Source organism: Eulemur rufifrons, chromosome 16 (assembly GCF_041146395.1).
Source record: "Eulemur rufifrons isolate Redbay chromosome 16, OSU_ERuf_1, whole genome shotgun sequence".
NCBI classification, from domain to species: Eukaryota; Metazoa; Chordata; class Mammalia; order Primates; family Lemuridae; genus Eulemur; species Eulemur rufifrons.
Window position 1 is genome coordinate 3,910,065 of NC_090998.1, and position 17,311 is coordinate 3,927,375.

General features: G+C 50.3%; 1 protein-coding gene across 6 annotated transcripts in view; it reads left to right on the plus strand.

Moving 5' to 3' along the window:
• TSPAN9 (tetraspanin 9) overlaps positions 1-17,311 on the plus strand; it is a 189,545-nt gene that overhangs the window by 71,804 nt on the left and 100,430 nt on the right. The window lies entirely within an intron of this gene.

Here is a 17,311-nt window from a genome sequence, read left to right on the forward strand (position 1 = left end):
CCCTCGCAGTACTGACGTCCAACCTGAGTAATTACGGTACTGATAGGGACAGGACCCTCGCAGTACTGACGTCCGACCTGAGTAATTACGGTACTGATAGGGACAGGACCCTCACAGTACTGACGTCCGACCTGAGTAACAGCGGTGTTGATAGGGACAGGACCCTCGCAGTACTGACGTCCAACCTGAGTAACAGCGGTGTTGATAGGGACAGGATCCTCGCAATACTGACGTCCAACCTGAGTAACTACGGTATTGATAGGGACAGGACCCTCGCAATACTGACGTCCCACCTGAGTAACTACGGTACTGATAGGGACAGGACCCTTCCAATACTGATGTCCCACCTGAGTAACTACGGTACTGATAGGGACAGGACCCTTCCAATACTGATGTCCCACCTGAGTAACTACGGTACTGATAGGGACAGGACCCTTCCAATACTGACGTCCGACCTGAGTAACAGCGGTGTTGATAGGGACAGGACCCTCGCAGTACTGACGTCCCACCTGAGTAATTACGGTACTGATAGGGACAGGACCCTCACAGTACTGACGTCCCACCTGAGTAACAGCGGTGTTGATAGGGACAGGATCCTCGCAATACTGACGTCCAACCTGAGTAACTACGGTATTGATAGGGACAGGACCCTCGCAATACTGATGTCCAACCTGAGTAACTATGGTGTTGATAGGGACAGGACCCTCGCAATACTGACGTCCCACCTGAGTAACTACGGTACTGATAGGGACAGGACCCTTCCAATACTGATGTCCCACCTGAGTAACTACGGTACTGATAGGGACAGGACCCTTCCAATACTGACGTCCGACCTGAGTAACAGCGGTGTTGATAGGGACAGGACCCTCGCAGTACTGACGTCCCACCTGAGTAATTACGGTACTGATAGGGACAGGACCCTCACAGTACTGACGTCCCACCTGAGTAACAGCGGTGTTGATAGGGACAGGACCCTCGCAGTACTGACGTCCGACCTGAGTAACTACAGTGTTGATAGGGACAGGACCCTCGCAGTACTGACATCTGACCTGAGTAACAGCGGTGTTGATAGGGACAGGACCCTCGCAGTACTGACGTCCGACCTGAGTAACTACGGTACTGATAGGGACAGGACCCTCCCAGTACTGACATCTGACCTGAGTAACTACGGTACTGATAGAGACAGGACCCTCGCAGTACTGACGTCCGACCTGAGTAACTACAGTGTTGATAGGGACAGGACCCTCGCAGTACTGACATCTGACCTGAGTAACTACAGCGTTGACAGGACAGCGCCCTCCCAGTACTGAGCCTCCTAGCAAGCAGGTGAGGGAGGGCAGAGCAGGTTTTTATCATTTTCACTTAATTTGAGTGTGTGGTGTGTTTAAGAATGTGGGTTTTGAAGCTAGGCAGATCTGGACTCAAGCTCAGCCTTATGTTGTTGACTAATCTCTTTAGCCTCTGAATCCCAGTTTCTCCTCTGTAAAATGGGGCGACTGATACTTACCTTACAGGTGTTTTGTAAGAGGTGGAAACCGGAAATAGTCCTTGGCACCTAGTGGATGCTGAATGAGTAATAGCAGCTGCTGTTGATGCAGACCAGGACACTGGGACCTGGAGAGATCATGTGTCCCACTCGAGGTCACAGGGAGACAGCCAGGACTTGAACCATGGTCCTGACTTTGTAGACCACGTTCTCCCATTCTCTGTGTGTCCCGGGCCCTCCCTTGCCCCCCTGGTCAGAGGGGCGCTGGGCAGACGCTGCAGGCAGGCACCATTGACGCCTGAATTGCACGGTCGGGGCTGCGTCCCTGCTGCAGGTATGATTATAGGGTGCTGACGGAGGAGCAGCACACCCTGGTAAAACAATGAGTGAAAGCGTACCAGGGCTTTTGTTCACTGAACAACACCATTGTGTCTTTCTCCCCTTCCCCACCCCTCCGTTTATCTATTAAAAAAAGAAACGGAAAAGATGAAGGGCTGTCAGCGCCGGATCACAACACGGGCTCCGGGAGTTGGCGGCTTTTCAGCGCCTGCGGAGCGTTCCCTCCTCTTCTCGCCCTCCTCGACTGAGTCTGATTAAGATGAGTCTGAGGGTGCCCCCAGAAGCAGAGGGCTTCCTGCCTTCCTGTGTCCCACTGGAGCTTCCCGTCCGGCTCTCCTTGTCAGTACCTTCCCTGTCCTATGAATGCCTCCTACAAGAACCACTGAAGTGGCTGCCCCGTCTGTCTGCTTGTGGGTGTAGCCTCCTTTCCCTAGCACCCCTCAGGGAACATCACACTCCTGCTCCAGAAGCCTCAGTGGCTCCCTGTTACTCATCTTTAGTCCATGCTGCGATGTGTGGCATGCCAGGCTCTGCAGAATTTGACCTCAGCCTGCCTTAGCTTTGTTGTCCCCCACTGTTCCTTGTAGAAACCATATGCTTCCACTGCATCGGCCAACTTGCTATTTCCTGGACATGTGCCGAAACTACCTGCCTTTGTGCTTTGGTCCTGTGGCCCCTTTTGCTTGGAAAGCCCTCACCCCTGTGGAATTAGGCCCATTCTTCAAGGATTAGCTAAAGTGCCAGCTCCTCTGTTAACCGTATCTTGCTCAGGAACATGCTCCTGCTTTGCCTGGCACGTAAGAGATACGGAATCAACGCCGGGTTTGCTCAAGGTCCTCTGTCTGTGGCTGTGCAGGTCTCTGCCAGGGCCTCCTCGGGGCTTCGCTGTCTGCGCCGCATACCCTACCCCAGGCTGTGGAGCCCGTTATACTTTCATTGCACGTGATCTAGATTCTCAGGCATTTTTCAAGTTTAAATTTCTCTTACTTTTCCCATCATTGTTTCATTTCTGAGCCTCAGAGGCTGTGGCCACAGGAGGGTATAGTGGAAAGCACACTAGACTTGGAGTAGGAGCTGTGACTTCTGCCCTCAGCTCTGCCTTGGGTTTGGACTGCCCAATCTCTAGTCGTTGTGCATGGGATTTTTAAAAACATTTTTATCGAGATATGACTTGTATGCCATAAAATTCGCTCATTGTCATGGGCTGAGTTGTGTCCGTACCCTGCCAAATTCATGTGTTGAAGTCCTAAACCCCGTACCTCAGAATGTGACTGTATTTGTAGGCAGTGTCTATGAAGAGGTAATTAAGGTTAAGTGAGGTCAGCAGGGTGGGCCCTAATCCGCTGTGACTGGCGTCCTCATGAGGAGAGGAGATCAGGACACGGGGAGTACAAAGGAAAGACCACGTGGAGGCGAAGGGAGAAGGTGGCCGTCCAGAAGCCAAGAGGAGAGAGAACATGGATGAAGCCAGGCCTGCCAACACCTTGGTCTTGGACTCCTGGCCCCCAGAATCATGAGAAAATAAATTTCTGTTGTTTAAGCTCCCGGTTTGTGGAACTTTGTTATTTGTCTATTTAACGTATAGCTCCATGGTTTGGTGTATTCAGAGTTGTGTATACATTGCCACAGTCTAATTCTGGAACATTTTTATCACCCCAAAAAGAAAGCCCATACCCATTAGCAGTAATTTTCTATTTCCCCCCAACCTTCACCCCACTCCCAGGCCCGGATGACCACTGATCTATGTTCTGTCTCTATGGAATTGCTTATTTTGCATATTTCTTGTAAATGGAATCGTACAACATAGGGTCCTTTGTGACTGGCTTCTTTTACTTAGCATCATGTCTTCAAGGTTCATCCATGTTGTAGCATGTACCATCCATGTCATAGCATGTACCAGTACATTGTTCCTTTTTATTGCTGAAGAATATTTCATTGTGTGGGTATGTGACATTTTGTTATCCATTCACTTGACAGACATTTGGGTTTCAGTTTTCTGGCTATTATGAATAATGCCAAATAGTCATAATATGAATAAATGCAGTGAACATTTGTGTACAGGTTTTTGTGTGGACATGTTATCATGTCTCTTGGGTATATACCTAGGAATTGAATTGTTGGGTATATGGTAACTCTATGCTTAACTTTTTTTCTTTTTTAGAGACAGGGTCTTCCTCTGTCACCCAGGCTTGAGTGCAGTGGAGTCATCATAGCTCACTGCAACCACAAACTCCTGGGCTCAAGCTATCCTCCTGCCTCAGCCTCCTGAGTAGCTGGGACTACAGGTGTGCACCACCATGCCTGGCTAACTTTTTCTATTTTTAGTAGAGAAAGGGTCTTGCTCTTGCTTAGGCTGGTCTCGAACTCCGGGCCTCAAGCGATCCTCCCGCCTTGGCCTCCCAGAGTGCTAGGATTACAGGTATGAGCCACCATGCCCGGACTCTGTGTTTAACTTCTTGAGGAACCACCAAACAATTTTCCAAAGTGGCTCCACCAATTTATATTCCCACCAGCAGTGTATAGAGGATTCTATTCCAATTTCTCTATACCCTTGTCCATACTTGTTATTGTCTGTCTTTTTGGAGCCATCCTAGTAGGTATGAAATAGTATCTCATTGTGGTTTTTTATTTGCATTTTCCTGATGAGAATGATGTTGAGCATTTGTTCATGTATTTATTTGCCACTTGTATCTCTTCTTTGGAGAAATGTCTATTTATATACTTTGCCCATTTTAAAATTGGGTATTTGTCTTTTTGTTATTGAGTTGTGAGAATTCTTTATATATTCTGGTTATAAGCCCCCTAATTGATATATGCTTTGCAAATATTTTCTCATATTCTGTGGGTTTTACTTTCTTGATGGCATAAGAGTTTTTGATTTTGATGAAGTCTGGTTTATCTAATTTTTCTTTTATCATTTGTGCTTTTGGTGTCCTATCTAAGGCACCAGTGCCTAAGCCAAGGCCACAAAGAGTTACTGCTATGTTTTCTTTTAAGACTTGTAGTTTTAGGCTGGGCGCGGTGGCTCACGCCTGTAATCCTAGCACTTTGGGAGGCCGAGGTGGGTGGATCGCTCGAGGTCAGGAGTTCGAGACCAGCCTGAGCAAGAGTGAGACCCCGTCTCTACTAAAAAAAAAATAGAAAGACATTATATGGACAACTAAAAATCTATATAGAAAAAAATTAGCCAGGCATAGTGGCGCATGCCTGTAGTCCCAGCTACTTGGGAGGTTGAGGCAGTAGGATCGCTTAAGCCGAGGAGTCTGAGGTTGCTGTGAGCTAAGCTGATGCCACGGCACTCACTCTAGCCTGGGCAACAAAGTGAGACTCTGTCTCAACAACAACAAAAAAATAAAATAAAATAAAATAAAAAATAAGACTTGTAGTTTTAGCTGTTACATAATAGGTCCGTGATTCATTTTGAGTTCATTTTTGTGTATGGTGTGAGGCAGGGGTCCAACTTCATTTTTTTGCATGTGGGTATGCAGATGCCCCAGCACTGTTTGTTGCAATAGATGGGACCTTAAAGGACACCTAGAGCCCTTTAACACCTACCATCTGAGGAGAAGTAGGTCTGGGGGACACCTAACATGGGCCTGGCCTGGTGAAAATGATCCTGGTTGCCTTTCCCTTTCCTCCTGGAATGATACCAATGAACAGCTCCCCAGTCCCTGCTCAACAGTCTTTTGTGTTGAGATTTTATAATTCTGTTTGTTTAACTTGCTTTTCACAACTCCCAGAATGATGCTTGCTGTGGTTGGATATTTGCCCCCTCCAGACCTCAGGTTGAAATTTGATCCCAGTGTTGGAGTTGGGGGGCCTAATGGGAGGTGTTTGGGTCATGGGGGCGGATCCCTTATGAATAGGTTAATGCCCCCCCTTGGGGGCGAGTGAGCTCTCACCCTATTGGTTCTTGAGAGAGCTGGTTGTTAAACAGAGCCTGGCACCTCTGCCCCCTTGCTTCCTCTCTTGCCATGTGGTCTCTGCACACCCCAGCTCCCCTTCACCTTCTGCCACAATTGGAAGCAGCCTGAAGTTCTCACCAGGTGCCCTATCTTAAACTTTTTCCAGACATCAGAACCATGAGCCAAAGAAACCTTTTTCTTTTATAAATTACCCAGCCTCGGGTGTTCCTTTATAGCAACACAAAACTGACCAAGATAGTGCTGTGTGCAGCTGTATGCTAAATAATTGATTCAGGTGGTGGTGAAGGTCAGGGCAAGAGGGCATGGGCTTCCGTCACGGCAGGGGTGGCCCTGGCTCGAGAGCCCTGCGGGAACTGGCAGCAGAGAGGTTATCAAGTCTCTTTTTGCCTGGAGAGGTATTCGAGGGCCCCGGGGTCCAGTTGTTGAGGCTCTTGGAAGCCCTTGATCAGGCTGGGGAGGAGACGATAGTGACAGCCAAGACTGGAGGTGATGAATGTTTAGAAAAGAAGGAATTTTCAGCTTTCTGGCTCCTTTAATCCAGCCCTGCTTTTGGGCCAGAGGAGGACCATTTTCTTTCCCCTCAGCACTTTCTCAGCAGAGCTAACACGTCCCCTGGGTATATTTAAGGGAAGTTAGTGAGACAAGCTATGGTTATACCAGGCTCTAGGCTACATGTCCCTCTTCTCTCCCCAGGCTTCCTGGGCTGGGCTCCAAGCAACATCTCCCACACTGTGGGAGCCGAGGCCCTGGGTGCCCTGCCGGGTGGAGTGCTAGTCATTGGCGAATCTCTCCGGCAGGGCCTCTACTCTTTCTCCAAGCTTGTTCCCATCCCCTTCCACGCCCCTGGCCGTGTGGATGCAGAGCATGCCCGTGCTTGTTTCTACTGCTCTCTGCTGAATCCCGGCACCTTGAAGCTGCCTGGCACAATCACTAGCGGGCGGATGGACAAATGCTTTTCTACTTTGAGCTCAAGCTGCACCTTTCCCCTCATTCCCCATTGCCCTCTGGCTGTTTGCAAAAGCCTGCCAGCTGTTCGAGGGCCAGTTTGAGTATCTTGTCTACAAGCCCCATAATGGAGTATGACGATCTCACCTTTTGCTCTCTTCTCTCTTTTGTTTCTACCTCTGTTTGCCACTTTCCACACTCCCCTGGATGAAGATATTTGTGCATATTTTTTTTTTTTTTTTAAACAGGGTCTCACTCTGTCGCCCACGCAGGAGTGCAGTGGCCCAAGCATAGCTCACTGTAACCTCAAATTCCGGCCTTGGCCTCCCAAAGTGCTGGGATTACAGGTGTGAGCCACTGTGCCCAGCCTGTGCATGTGTTTTAACCCTAGAATTGAAACACCCTGTATAGGATAGGGACCATGATGTTCTCATTTTGTATTTTGTTTCATTTTTCCTCCCTTCTCCTCCACCACACCCAGGATGGTGTTTTACAGACCGTTGCTGCTAAACAAAGTCTGCTTAACTGCAGTGCCTGGGTCTCTGCCTCCCAGGTGAGCGATCTGCCTACAGCTTTTGCCACCCAGAGGATTCTCCTGGGTTTGACATCCTGTAGTAGGAGGTATCTAGGAGAGACAGATGTCAGCGTGCCACGTTCCCTATTCACTGTGTATGATTTACATATCTCTGTGTAGCGAGCATCAGCGACTGCATTGCTGAGGTATTATGCTTGACTCCTGGCAGGAAGAACTGGAGCAGATAAGGCATCAGTGGTAATCCCCTGCTCTGCCCTGGAGGATGCAGAAATCTCTGGTGTGAGTTGCTGCCTGTGGATATTAGCAACTCACCTGCTCTTACTAATGTAGTGTCTGGATTTGTCCCTCCGGTTGGTTGGGCAGCTCTTCCTTGTTCTTCCCCCTTGCACCCCTGCCCCTTCCCCGCCCCAGTCCTGACCTGGAGGGTGGGGCTGAGTGGGGTGCAGGGCCAGCGGGGGTGGCCACATGGAGTGCCGGGCTGCAGAGGTCCTTTGGGGAAGACCAGTGGGAATGAGGCCCGACTGCTCGTTGGGTGCAAAGTGCCTGGTGAGGGGAAAGGGGAGGAAGGAACGATGGCCATACTCTGTGCTTACGTGGGACTTTCTCTTTCCTAAGATGCTTTCATGTGAATTTCTGCTTTTGATTCTGACAACAATTCTGGGAGGTGTGTTAATCTGTTTTCAGACACGGGGTCTGCAGAGCAGAAAGGAAGGTAGCGTGTTACTGAAGTTAGCAGAGACAGGCGAGTTCACTTTACACTCTACGGTACGTAGGATTGGTGAGGAAGCTCCACCGTGGCTTGCATGCAGTGGGTGTTTGATGTGTTTGTCCAATAAATGAATAGCAGGTGCTCAATAAATAAGTGTTGCTTGGAAATAAAATGAAGTTTTCTGGATTTTGCTCCCAGCTTACTCTGGTCTCCTTTTCTGCTTGACTCAGTTTCTTCTCTTCCCCATAGGAATAGCTCCTCTCCCGGCCCTTGCACTTGTCCTAGGCCTGCAAGGGCAGAGTGACACCTAGAGACTGCTGGGTCAAGGTGGTGCAGAGTCATCTGGGAGGACTCCTGGGAGTCAGGGGCAGTGGCAGGCTGGCAAATGCTTACCTGCAGAGCCCTCCTCCTCTGCTCCAGGTGGCTGTTGCTGCTCAATGGCAGCTCTCCTTCCGCTGTACCGAGACTCAGCCTGGCCACCCCTCTCAGTATGGCGCTCCAGGCCGCCACCCTCGGTGGGCCAAGATGGCATTTAGGATGCCAAGGAGGCTCTGTCTTGGGTATAATAGAGCGTTAGGCCAAGGGTCAGAGGACCTGGCTCTGAATCCTGGCCTCTCTATTTCTGCTTTGTGACCTTGGGTTAATTCCTGAGCATTTCAGAGCCTTGAACTTACTGGCTTCTCAGGTCCCTTTAGCCCTGAAATTCTAGGATTCTTGGTTTCCTACATTAGGAGGGAAGAGGCTCATAGTTTTGTGGCCTGGCCACAGCGGGGTAGGATTAACCTCCAGGGTCAGTGAGCTTGCAGAACTCAGGAAATGCCTCTCTGTGATCTGTATTTGGTCCAGAGACAGGTGGTAGAGCCTGGAGGAGGGGACGATCTCTCAGAGCCCTCGGCTGGGGGAAGGGAGGCCTAATTCAGCTGCTCTTTCTTCCCCCCCTAATGGAATGAAGGTTTTCAGGCTTAAGTCCTCAGTGCATTTCGATCTTGACTAAGAAGCTGAACTCGGTGAATTAACTCTCCCAAGTCAAGTACTTGGCCACTAATCCCATCGCTTACTCTCTCTGTTGGTGGGGGAAATGGCAGGATTTCTTATGATAATTAACGGGCGTTTGCTGGGAATCAGGGTTCATTTGCTCATCTTTCAGTAAACTTTATGAAATGCCAATTCCTTGGGCAGGTGCTGCTCTTTGGACTTGCAGCAGGACCTCTAGGAAATTACCTCCTTTGAGCCATTATTCCTGTATTCTCTTGTTTGGTAGAGGGTCCAGAAATGTGTAAAGTATTAGTGAATCAGCTGCACTGTTGCTATTGCAAAGCAGGGTGAGAGTCATGGGACGTTCTCCCCATTGTACAGAAGGCGATACCAAGGCCCGGGGAAAGCTTCCCGCAAAGCCATGATTGTGCTGGCAGTGGGGAAGGGAGGCACCTCTGGCTGTAAACTGCCAAGGCTGCGAGGGAGCCATAGTCAATCTGTTTGTGTATATTTGTGAGGCGCCTGTGAGATTAGCCACTGAGCAGAGGTTTAATTTATGATGGCGCCTGGAATTCCCGTCCTGCTGCCTGCTAGATTCTGCTGCATCTTTGGTGTTACCGAGCTCCCAGGGGCGTCGTAAGTCTCATAAGTAATCCATGTCTCAGCCATGTTCGAAGGCAGTCTCATGCAGAGGACAGTCCTCAAGGAGTGCGATCAGCACCTGGGGTCAGGCCAGGCTCAGGTTTGCCCAGGTGTGGGATGGAGCGCGTCAGTCTAACAGGGCTGGGAGGGGAGCGGCCAGGGTGTGGGGGTTACAGACGTCTCGGTCAATGCTACTCTGAAAACGCTTTCCTTTGGTCACTCGTGATACAGTAGATGTAGTTATTTGGCATTTATTATTCCTCTTGATGAAAATGGTTGAAGTCAGGACCGAACATAGGGAAGACACAGGATTTTAATAATATTGAAGCATTATTAAGTAGTGTAAGCCCAATGCATATTGTAATTTTTTTCATTAACTTCAATTTAGTAGACATTTATATTTTAATTTGTAAGGTGCTTAGTTCTTGCAAGCAGTAGCACTGTCTTTCTTTAAACAAATGTTCCATATTTTGCACTTTTCACTAATTTGGGAAGGATTTCTTATTACTGATTAATGAGGTTTTACTAAGAATAGGATCAAAGCGTCACATTATCAGAGCTGGAACGTTCCTTAGAGATTATCTCATACTCTTCATTTTAGAGATGAAAAAACATTAGTTCTTACACATCCAGATGATTGGTGATTTATTTTGCTCATGTGAACGGATTTTTCCCTGTATGTGGAAGGGCTACAGGGTGAATGAGTGGACAGAAATGGAAAATCGTTCTAATCTGCTCTTGAAGTATAACATGCATATGTAGAAATGCAGCATTCGGTGAATGTTTATATGTAAGTGAACACATCTGTGATGGGACCAGCATCCAGAGTAAGAAACAGAGCCTCCCTGGCGCCTCAGTCCGCCCCGTTCCTTTCCTGCCATTACTCCCAGTCCAGGGCAACTGCCAACCTGACACCTAATAGCACAGGTTAGGTTTGTATGCTTTTGTGTCTTGCTTCTTTTTCTTGATATCTTTTTTTTCTTTCTCAAGTGTTTTATTTATTTATTTTTTATTTCAGAGTATTACAGGGGTACAAACAAACGCTTTGGTTACATAAATTGCCTTTGCACCACCTGAGTCAGAGCTACAAGCGTGCCCATCTCCCAGACAGTGTGCACCGCACCTGTTAGGTGTGAGTTTACCTATCCCACCCCCCGACCTGCCCGACAGCTGATAAATGTTACTTCCATACGTGCACATAAGTTTTGATCGATTAGTACCAATTTAACGGTGAGTACATGTGGTATTTGTTCTTCCATTCTTGTGATATTTCACGTAGAAGAATGCGCTCCAGCTCCATCCTTTTTCTTGATGTCTTAAAAATGTGATTCATCCATGTTGCTACCCATGGCTGTAGTTCATTAATTTTCATCTTTGCATAGCATTTTACCATAGGACTGTATCATAGTTGATTCAGCCTTTCTACTATTGATGCATATCTCGGTAGTTTCCAGATTTGGGTTATTTTAAGTAATGCTTCTGCGAACATTCTGGTATACTTTTTTCATCAAAACCCATTTCTTTGGCTCATAGCAAATAGTGGAATTGCTGAGATGTGGAATATGGGTATATTCCACCTTCGTTGATACTACCAGTTTTCCAGAGTGGTTGTACCAATTTATACAGCAGCACCACAGCAGTGTAGGAAAGTTCTGGATGGCCTGTGTTCATCCCAGCACTTGATATTCTCTGTGGTTTTTGTTTTAGCCATTCTGGTGGGTATATGGAGGCATCTCACTTGTTTGATTTCGTTGATAACCAGTGAAGTCGAGCACCAGGAATAGGACTTTGAGCATGGACTGGAGTTTTTAGCTCCTCCATCAAGGTAGCTACTCTGTACCAGCCAGTCAGGATGCAGAGAGACTAGGACACGTTTTAGGGAGGATAAAGAAACATAAAACTTCAATGTAGTATTGGTCAGCTTAAACTAGAAGAAACTGTAAGCCCCTGGGGGTTATATCTTGTGTACTTTTGCACCTCCCTTCCCTATTAATGGTTATGGTAGTGCTCAGTGAAGACTAGTGGGGGGTCGACCCAAGGTTCAGCTAGAGAGGGCTGATGGAGATGGGCTGGGGTGGATGTGGGGGCACGGAGCTCACGATGCGCTGGATTTAGGGTGTGCACAGCCCTCTCAGATGTGGCTCCAAGTCCAGCAGCTGCTGCCTAATTGCTGCAAGCGTGGCCTCCCCTGGTCTCTGGAAGCTTGGGATGGCAGGGGCTAGGAGCTGCCAGGGCGGGCTGTGGCTGCTGACCTGGAGTGCAGGCCAGGGCTGACTGCGTTTCCTCCATAGCCTCACCTGGTAGGCGCTGGGGGAGCACCCTACGCTGGGCCTGCAGAGTCCCTGTGTGCCCTACTCTGGGGCAGTGCTGCTCGCACTGACCATCCTCCTGGGCCCATCCACCTGGCTCCTTTGGGAGCTCTGGGCCTGATTCTGCAGGGTCAGGTCATGGGCCTGTTGCCTTGGAGGGATGAAGTCAGTTGGAGTTCCAGGCCTTTGTGGATGAAGGCATGGCCTGGGGTGCAGGGGAAGAGCAGCGGCAGGACGGAACCCCCGTGTCACACATTCTGCACCACAGAGTGCCACGGAAGCCCAGGCTTGGGAGGCTCCGCAACACCATTTAGCTCAGCTTCCTGCAAGGCAGGGGTAGCAGCAGCCATCCTTGGCAAAGAACCATTCACTTTTTTTATCATCAGAAAAAGCTTCATCCCTCTGCGCTGCACCAGCTCCTTCCAGATGCTTCAAACCTATTTAGTTGATAAGGTCTTCATAAAACCTCCCCTCTGGCCCTCTTCTTTCTGCCTCCTTCGAGACCACGAGGGGATGCACGCGTTCCCAGCATGTGCCCGGTGCTGCAGGGGCACTGGATGAACAAGGCCTGGGCCTGCCGGCAGCACACAGCATGGAACTCAGGACGGAGCCAATAAGAGGATAGGAGGGGAACAAAGAGAGTGCTCTGTGCTGGGAGGTGCCGGAGCCGGGGAGAGCAGACTCGCTTTCTGTCTCTTTCCCCCCACCCCACCCCTCCCTCTCTTTCTTTCTAGGAATCGTTACTAACGTGCTCGTGAAGTGCTGAGTTCGATCCATTTACCATAGATGTCTCAAGAGAGGTTATAGGGATTGGGGAAGAATCGGGTTCTAGAGGGAGAGGATTTGGTCAATCTCATTAACTCTCTTCGCAGGCCAGGCTGTCTATCCGGGAGCCAGCCCCGTGCCGCCCCCCCCACCCCCACGCCAGTATCTCTGTCAGTAAAGTACTGAATAAGACGGTGCCTCGAGAGGCCGCCCCCTCTCCTGGCCGGCGCTGGTGTGCAGATGGATGAGCTCAGGTTTGGACGTGACTCAGGAGGAAGGTAGTGGAGAAATATAAGGTGGTGATCTCATGTGGCATTCAGCAGAGCCTGGAACATGCAGTATGTGTACGCTTATCTTCTCGTCATCTCTCTCCTTATTCCAGATGCCCTGGCAACGGTCTGCCGGGACGGAACTCTGTATGGAGTGTAGTCAGAGAAGAGGAACCTGCCTCCGTTTCCTCTGCTCACGAGCTCTCCCTGGCCACTGCAGCGTCTAGACTCGGAGCACTGGAGAGGGGCAGGGGCTGCAGAACATGCGCCGCCTTCTCTGTGACGTGCTCTGCCTTCCCCCTAAGCTTGCAGAAGGTGCTCACTGTTTTGGGTGGGTGCGGACAGGTTGACCTCAAGGCCAGGGGAGGTCCCACTGGCTTTGGTGCTCTCTGAGAGGAGGAGTGGGAGAAATCCCTGCTCCAGGAAGGCGGGACGGGGAGAGGGAGTTCGTACAGTCTAGTGGAAAGACTTTTGGCTTGGAAAGGAGAAACTCTAACTTCTAGTTCTGGTTCAGACATTGATTATATTGGTGTCCTTGGAAAAGTACCTCATTCTCCCATATCTCAGTTTCTTCACTTGTCAAATGGTGGTGTGAGAACCTGCCCTCTCTACCCCCGAGTAGAGATACAGACCATGTGAGGTAACAACATGCAGGCTGGGGAAAGTAAAAAGTCCTGTATAAAAGACATATGATATTATTAATAACAAACCTTGTAACCACTTGAGCCATAGGCATCCGCCAGGACATGGGGAACCGCAGCTAGCGTGGGCCGTAGAGCCAAGCATCGAGGGTCCTGCGGTGCAGAGCCCGGGCATCTGGGAGGCGACCCAAGCCCATAAGCCTTGGAGGGGGTGGAGCCCTGCGGGTGGGTTTGGAAGACGTATCCAGGAGGCAGCTTTGAATGATATTTGAAGGTGGGGAGGAGACGACCTCATCTGGTCTCATGGTGGGCCAGGTGGAGGTGAAGGATGCAGGGGAGCCTGGAGATGGGCTCCGTTCCCTACGTCAGACTCAAGCCGCCCCCTTGAACCTGATTGTTGGGCCCCTTCTTTCCTCGCTTTTGCAAAGCAGGTGCCATGGAGTCAGAATGATTCAGGAGTCAGAATGTCTTGGGGTGGGCGGGAGTGTCCTGAATCCCATCTCTGTTATTTGCTAGCTGCTGTGACCTTGAGCAAGTCCCTTTACCTCTCCAAGTTTCGTGTCCCTCATCTGTCAATAATAATACCTGTCTCACAGGGTTACTGTGAGGATTTAGTGAAGCAAAAGAACCTGGAAATACAAGGTGCTCAATAAATGTCACTTAAATCTGAATTTCTGCCCCATCCATCTCGTTTACGGTGTTTGCAGGGAGTATTCTAGAGCCTTTTGACACATCTGTGTTGGTCCATGCCAGGGCTCAGTATTTTCCTTCTTTTCTGTGGATACACACTTTGCAGTTGCCCCAGTTTTATACTGACAACCTACATGTCTGTGGTGGACAGACCTGTCTGTGTCCAGCTCGCATGCAGACATCATGGAGCATGGATTCTGCATGTAGTAAATAATTCTTGGGAAAAAACTCAGACTCCAAAGGCAACTTTTATGAAAGAACTTCCAGAAGCAGAGATGCTTCTCTCCCTCTTTATCACTGAAATTACATTGCTGGAGCTGGGTATGGTGGCTCACACCTGTAATCTCAGCACTTTGGGAGGCTGAGGTGGGAGGATCACTTGAGGCCAGGAGTTCGAGACCAGTCTGGGCAACACAGTGAGACCCTGTGTCTATATTAAAAAAAAAAAAAAGAAGAAAGAAATTACATTGCTGGAAACAGAACCTAATTTGGTGCAGCTGTATGTCATAGGAAAGCAATCCCCGAGCTCTGCTCCGGGGCCAGGTTGTGTGTGGCCTTGGGCAAGTTGTGCTTCTGGCTCTCCTGGCTCAGGTACCTCGTCTGTAGAGTGTGGTGGCCGCACAGATCAGGCCTCTGCATCCGAACCGAACAGGAGTTTTGGGGGTGATGACACAGACTCCCGAGTAGAGCAGAAGGACCAGCATGGCCATGGAGGTGAGGCTTCAGGGTCCCCGGTCACATCGTCGTCTGCCGGGTGAGGGCTCCTGGGTTGATGCTGTCTGCAGTCCCTTCTGATTCTGAAGTTCTTTGACTCGTAAGAGCATAGCGTTGCAGCTCCCCATGCTTGACTGGTGTCAACATACCGAGAAGGGCACTTTTGGTCTTCCCCGCGCCTGCTACCTTTGTAGGTCAACCAGGATTCATCCTCCTCTTAGTGCTTCTGCAGGTACAGCCCTGATCTCAGCCACCGTCACTCACCTCTGGCCCGGGTAGTTGTGACAGCTCCCCAGCGCGTCTGCCCGCCACTGCCCTGCTCAGATGTACGAGGAGACCTTCCCGACCTTTCTGTTTAAAGCAGCTGCCCTCTTCCCACCCCAGTATAGTCCTGGTCTTCCATCTCTCTCTTTATTTTGCTACGCAACATGGGAGACATAGAAATACAACTTCCTTATTGACACTCCCATGGCTTCAAATGGAATGTAAGCCATACGAGGGCTTATCTTTTTTTTTTTCTTATGGTTTTATGTGCTGCTGTAAACCCAGTACTAGATCATGTGACTAATCCATACTCTTTAGAAGGTGTTTGCTGTCAGTCGTCAAATTACAGCCCACCCTGTGGTCACGTTTTCCGTGATGCCAACCCAAGCCCCGAGGATCCCCTGGCACTGGGAGTCATGATAGCCCTTACTGTCCCCTCCCAACCCCGCCAGACACACCCTGTCCTTCCTGTACCATTACCCATCCCTGGGTGTCCCTGTGGATGGATCTGGGAGACGAGATAATTGAGGACTTGGTCTGATACGTCTAACGCCTTTTCCCGGCACAGACCTCATATGCAACAGAAGATGCCCAGTAAATTCAGCATTCATTCATTTACTGGCACATGTTTTAATGAATCGCTGTCAACAGATGAGTAAAATTCAATCCCAGAAATGTTCTGGGCCTTTGCAAGGTGTGTCTTATGGGCCTGAAGAAGGGGCAGTGACCAGATGGTGGCTCCTGTACTGGCAGGAAGGGTGTGGATGGCCCAAGTGCTGGGTGAGTCTCTGGGAGTGTGCAGTTTCTCTAGTGACTCAGGGTCACCTCTGTCTGTGTCCAGACACAGTCCCTGGGGATGAGGGGTGCACCTGTTTCTTTAAATTTCCATGGAGGGTTGAAGCTGCTCCTTGAGATTTTAAAATACATGGCACGGTCCCGCCAGTGTCAGGTAGCTGGTTTATGGGTCCCGTCCTGGTTGTGATAACTCAGGCTAAGCTGGATAATAAACGAAAGTGGGCCAGAGCCGCAGGATAAATATTGCTACAGGGCATCTCGAGCGGCACAAATCACAGGGAAAATATCTCCCAGGCTTTTCATTTCTCCTTTTCCACCCTGGCCCTCTTGCAGCAGCCAGCAAAGCAGGACCCATCCATCATGGTGCCCCACCCCGGCCTCGGCATGCCGCCGGGGAACGCGGGGTGCAGGTGGTGCTCTGCCTGGAGGGAGCCCTGGGGAGCCCGTGCGGACAGGGCCAGGCCTCTCCGTGGCCATTCTTAGCTGTGGACCACGGCTTGGCTTTGCAGACCTGCTTCCTTGTCTCTAAAACGGGAGGGTATAATCATGGGTAGTTCTTAGTCTGATGTCAGCGTTCAAGTCACCTGGCGGACTTAAAAGCCACCCTCGTGTGCAGAGCCAGCATTGTGGGGTCCAGTCGTGAGCCTTTTCGCTCACCTTCCCTGCCCCGCCCGTGGGGGCTCCCGATGCCCGCTCCAGGTCAGAACGCTGAGCGCACAGCAGAGACTGTGACTTGGGTGGCGGGGTGGCTCTTGAGACGGCTGGTTTCTTGACCCCACCTTGTACTAGATCCATCAGCACTGTCACTCAGTGAGGCTCATTCAGCATCGCAAGCGCGCTTGCTTTGTGATCAGTGCCGGCCTGCAGCGACCGGTTAGCCGTGGGGGATCCAGAGCTGTCCCCGGCATGCAGGCGTGGGAAGGCGACTCACCGCACACGGCAGGGGAGTCTATTCCATGAAGAGGGTGGTCTCAGTGAAGGCCGTTGCTGCCCGCGCCCTCCCTGCCACCCGACATTTGGGAAGCGTTCTCAGCTGCTCCTCTTGACCACCCGGCATCTGGGTTCTGTTGACTCCGCCTCTGCGTTGTGTCTTGAGCCCGTTTTCTGAGCTCCGGTGCTCGAGGAGGTGTCTTACTGGGACATCGTGAAAGCTTCCCAGCTGGTCCTTTGCCGTCCTGTAAAGTGGCGGTGCCCGCTGACCTGGTCACCTTGGCCTGGCATGTGGGGGACACCTTCCATGCCTGGGTAGATTAATTCAGCGGTTCCCTGTCATCCCAGGGAAGGCCCAGAGTCTGCATGGCCGTGGC